At 48.4% G+C, this 5,482-nt stretch overlaps 1 long non-coding RNA gene across 1 annotated transcript; it reads right to left on the bottom strand.

Annotated features, from left to right (window-relative positions):
- Positions 1–1,478: 1,478 nt before the first annotated feature.
- On the bottom strand, positions 1,479–2,064 carry LOC310681891. Its single transcript, XR_014513673.1, has 2 exons — positions 1,725–2,064; positions 1,479–1,682 (listed from the first exon to the last, which is right to left on the bottom strand). It is a non-coding gene; the product is annotated as an uncharacterized lncRNA (long non-coding RNA).
- Positions 2,065–5,482: the final 3,418 nt, after the last annotated feature.

Genomic DNA, 5,482 nt, shown 5'->3' with positions numbered 1-5,482 from the left:
TGTCCTGATTTTCCAGATACAGTCCCAGAATTACAGAAGCCGTCCCGGTTTCTTTTTTGATCCCAGAATATCCCGGTTTTCCTTTCCCCCCTCTCCTCCACTTCTCGGAGGACAATTAAAAGTAGTGTGTGTGGGTGCAAAAACAGAGCAATATTTTCTTACAGGAGTCCCCACTAGACTGTATATAATAAGCCCAGGAATTTGAAGAAACTCAAAAAAATGGTGGTTTTTAAATGGAAAGTGCAATTTCCGAGTTTTAGGACTGTGTCCACATGTGCACCAATCCAGAGTTCTGACCCAAGGAACATCCATTGGTGGTGGTGGGGGAGAGACTAATGCTTAATTAGAGTTAATTTGGTGCACTATCTTGGTCCAAAATGGTGTTACACCCTTGTGCAAGTGAATTAAACAAACAATGGAGTTTATTGTGCCAAACTCACATATACATGTACAAAACGCACATATACATACATCAGTAATGGATATGACCTCTGCTATTTTTAAGTAGCATTTGAACACGGTTTGGCATGAAGTCTACTACAGTGGTACCTCGGGTTAAGTACTTAATTCGTTCCGGAGGTCTGTTCTTAACCTGAAACTGTTCTTAACCTGAAGCACCACTTTAGCTAATGGGGCCTCCTGCTGCTGCCGCACCGCCGGAGCACGATTTCTGTTCTTATCCTGAAGCAAAGTTCTTAACCTGAAGCACTATTTCTGGGTTAGTGGAGTCTGTAACCTGAAGCGTATGTAACCTGAAGCGTATGTAACCTGAGGTACCACTGCAGTTTCAAACAGTCACTGTTGATTTTCAGATCCCTGTACCACACTTGAATCAGTGCCTGAATGAGCTTCTCCATAGTCGTACAATCTGCAGCACGGAGGTCACTTTTGCATATAGACCACAAATTCTCAATGGGCTTTACGCCCGGGGAATTCCCTGGCCAATCAAGTACCTGCATTTGCTGCTCTGTCATGAATTTCTTCACCACTTTCGATGTGTATTGCGGTACTGCAATATCCCAGTACCGTCAGGATACCTCTTTTCCAGCTCTGGAATAACTCTCTTTTGTAGAACCTCAATATATTGTGGCGAGCGCATCATTCCTTCTGTTGGCTGCAGGCTTCCGACACCATAATGATCAACTGACTTTTTGTGTTTGTTTTGAGTACAGGATTACGAGTAAGATAGAAAACATGCTTTGTTTCAATTAATTTGCATCCACTGCCCCCACCTCAGGAAACCTCATGCCGAGCTTGGTAATGATATCTTGAGAGGCAGCTGAATGTAAAGGGAACAGATAGACAGAGAGAGATGGATGGGCAGACAGACATACCACCTTTCCAAATACACAGTAGAGATCAGTCATTTTTTGTCCGGATAGATCTATGGTCTCTTTCATCAACATTTACAGAAATTGTAGCCACCTGTGTTAGAATCTATACTTCCTCTCTGTACAAATAGGAACTTTGGCCAGTGATTGGATTAACTGAATTTATTTTGTTCCATGTTTCCGTCATACAAGAATATGGTATGTAAACTTCTTGTTTAATTTGTATGTTATGTTACTTAGTTTGCATAAGGATTATGTTATATCATGTTTGTTTAATTTAGAGTATGCACGGCTGACAAAGCCCAGTTGGGCAAAACAAGGTATTATCCTGGAATCATTGTCGTGCCATACCTTCACGTTTTCCATCTGATCCGATATCTACATGTGTCATACCTTCAAGCTTTCCATCTGATCCGATATCTACATATAAGGAACGTTAGAATCCTCAAAGCAGCGATACGTGGAACATCATAAGATAAGCACACCATATTGTGGTTATTGCCAATATGCCAATTTAGGAACCAAATGGACTTTATCTCCTGACCATCCATTGGACTTTAATTACTCTTGATAAGTTCTGTTTGCATGATGTGTTGGTCTATGGAATTACGCTTTGTGAGATATTATATGTTGAATTGTGTTTGAAATAGAAGTTACATAGTCAAAAACGGCCTGTTATGTTGTGTGTGTTGTTACCAGGATTGTATTTACGTAACCCAAGGTTTAGTAGTGTTTTCCAATCACATGAGAAACAATTGAGGCAGTGAAAGGGTCTCATCAAACCCACTAGCTTTCATGGATTCAAGTCCACTTTGTCGGATCGAAAATTAAATCCCCGATGAATTCATTCTAAAATGGTTAGCTAAATAAATAAGCAAACAGAAAGCTGTCCTACCTCCCTTTCTGTGTGACAAAATGCCTTCCCCTGCTTTGATTTACATTTTTTCCAAGCTTTTGTTGTTGACAGCATCATTTTGTCCACGGGATCTTTCGTTCGCTCGAGATAACCAGCCTTCTGATCTGAGCAGGCGTTCGCGACTCCTTAACAAGCATTAATCAAAGGCAGCGCGATGCAGTTTTGTACCCTAATTAAACATAGTATTATACTAATAGCAGTTTTATAGCTTCTATCGAGCTGACTCATCAGCTGATTCATCAGTTAACTTGCTCCTCGCTGCTGCTTCGCGACTGGTGGCCAACTGAATTGGAAATGCAGAAAGTTTCTTCCGTCAGTGTTTTGATGCGCGCCTCTTTCGCGGCAGATGGAGAGGGGTTACCAGAGATAGATTGAAACAGAATACACAAGAAGCAGCCCACCCCCTATACCAAGAATAAGAATAGTAATATAGTGGTACCTCAGGTTACATACGCTTCAGGTTACAGACTCTGCTAACCCAGAAATAGTACCTTGGGTTAAGAACTTTGCTTCAGGATGAGAACAGAAATCGTGCTCTGGCAATGCGGCGGCAGTAGGAGGCCCCTTTAGCTAAAGTGGTGCTTCAGGTTAAGAACTGTTTCAGGTTAAGAACAGACCTCCAGAACGAATTAAGTACTTACCACTGTAATTTTATTATTTATGCCCTGCCCATCTGGCTGAGTTTCCCCAGTCACTCTACCAACACAATAGAACAGCCAAAGAGCTCTGAAGTGGTTCTTCCCAGTGCTGTTTTTCTAGAAAAAGAGGTGCCGAAACTCATCATGAACACCTCCCTCGTTCTCTTAGAATGGCAATGGTGCCCACCTGAGAGGTGCTGGAACTGAGTTCCAGTGAGTTCCAGCTGAAAAAAGGCCTGGTTCTTCCATATGTGGTGTGAAATATACTCAGAGTCGCAAGGTGATTTCATGCTCTTTATTCAGCTTATAGTGGTGAGGAGGAATGAGTGGAAGTCCCCTCAAAGTATCTGCTTTATATACATTATTTACACAATGGGCTGCACATGATTGGCTAATTCTGGAATTCTACTGTAAGCCAATCAGGTTGTGGATTCACTTATATCTGGAGCATGATTGGGTGGTTCCTGCCAACCAATCAGACTGCTGCATTGTTCTAGGACCAATCAGACTGATGCATTCTGAATCCTATTGTTCTAGGACCAATCAGACTGCTGCGATTTGGATCCTATTGTTCTAGGACCAATCAGACTGCTGCAGTTTGGATCCTATTCAACTCAGTACATAACACCCCTCCCCTCTAAGTTCCAGTCCTGCCCGGGAGGTCACATTCATAGTCCTCGAGGTACGCCGGCGGCCTACGTGTGCGTTGTGGCCTGTGGTGTTCCCTGGTCCGGGGTTCAGGTTCTGGCTCGTGTTCCAAGGATGCTGGCTGTGATGGGCCTGTTTGGTCTGGCGCAACCGGCTCGCTCAGTCGTGGTTCTGGTTCCGGTGTCCTTTCGGCCTCGCGGGTCCTCTCTGTATTTACTGATTCTGCCTCTCCTGCTGGCCCCTCCTGCTCTATGGGCCTCACTGCCGCTCTGTTCCCTTGGGACTCCTCTGACCTTTCCTCCTCCTGGTTTTCTCCCGGGAATCGTCGCCGTATCTGGTCGCAGTGGCGGCGCCAGCATTGCCCCCCATCCGTTAGCACCTCGTATGACACGGGGCCAGTGACCCTGGTGACTGTGGCGGGTACCCATGCTGGGCCTGCCCCAAAATTCTTTGCGTACACTGGGTCCTGGGCCTCGAAGGTCCGGGGGTTCCTGCCTTCCCCCACCACTACCTCATCCTGAGCTCTATCGGGGTGAAGGCGGTCCAATCTGATTGCAAGGCGCCGACCCATTAGTAGTTCAGCGGGGCTCCGGCCAGTCGTTGAGCTGGGGGTGCTGTGCTGTGCTAGGAGGAATGTGGCAAGGCGGTACTCCCAATCCCCTTGCGTCATGCGGCGAAGGGTGTCCTTGGTGGTCCGCACCATGCGTTCTGCTTGGCCATTGGTGGCAGGGTGGAATGGCGCCGAACGGATGTGGCGGATGGCGTTCTGCGCTGTGAAGGTTTGGAATTCTCCTGACGTGAATGCAGTCCCGTTGTCTGAGACGAGAGTGTCAGGGAGCCCGTGGGTTGCAAACAGCCTGCGTAGTACCCGGATGGCTGCGGATGTAGAAGTGGACGGTACCAGTGCGACTTCCAGCCATTTGGTGTAGGAGTCCACCACTATGAAGAATGTTTTCCCCTGAAAGGGGCCAGCGAAGTCCACATGCAGGCGTGACCATGGTGCTCGGGCGGACTCCCAGGACTGGACTGGGGCCCTTGGGGGATCTGGGCGGGATTCTTGGCAGGCCTGGCAGTGTTTGACCCAGGCCTCTATCTCTCCGTCGATCCCCGGCCACCACACATAACTCCTGGCCAGGGCCTTCATTCTTACTACCCCTGGGTGTGTCTCGTGTAGGGCTGTGAGGACCCTTTTGCGGAGGGGCTGGGGAACAACGACCCTGCTTCCCCATAACAGGCACCCCTTATGGGCCGACAGTTCATGTTTGCGGGTTGTGTAGCCAGCGAATTCTGGCCCAGGGCTGTTGCTGGGCCATCCCCTCCACACCCAGTCCAGGACCCGGGAGATGACTCTGTCTTTCTTGGAATGGTGTGCAACTTCTTGTGCCTGAATGGGGCGGTCGGGAAGCAGCTCCAGGCTCATAACCTCTTGTGCAGGTGCTGGGTCGGGGCCCGTTTCTGGTAGTGGTAGCCTGCTGAGGGCGTCCGCATGGCCCATCGCCTTCCCAGGTCGGTGAATCAGTGCATACTGGTGGCTGGCAAGGAAAATTGACCACCTGAGAACGCGAGGAGACAGCACTTGGGGGGTCTGCTTTTCGGGGGCAAACAAGCCAAGCAACGGCTTGTGGTCAGTCACCACGGTGAAGGGCCGCCCGTACAAGAAATCATGGAATTTTTTTACTCCCTTCACAATTGCCAGCCCCTCCTTGTCTATTTGTGAGTAGTTCCGTTCGGTTGCGCTGAGTGTCTGGGAAAAGTATGCTACTGGTACCTCTCTTCCATCCGGGAGTTGGTGTCCCAGGACAGCGCCAATGCCATAGGGTGAGGCGTCGCATGCTAGCACCACCGGCAGCCTCTCGTCGAAGTGTGCCAAGACCGAGTTTGAGACAAGCAAGTCCTTGACTGCCTGGAATGCAGCCTCCTGGCGCTGGCCCCACACCCAAGGGGCTCGC

The sequence above is a fragment of the Podarcis tiliguerta genome (genome assembly GCF_965153285.1).
Source record: "Podarcis tiliguerta genome assembly, chromosome: 7".
Taxonomy (NCBI): domain Eukaryota; kingdom Metazoa; phylum Chordata; class Lepidosauria; order Squamata; family Lacertidae; genus Podarcis; species Podarcis tiliguerta.
The sequence above is the reverse complement of the archived record's forward strand: the minus strand, read 5'-3'. Positions and strand labels throughout refer to the sequence as shown.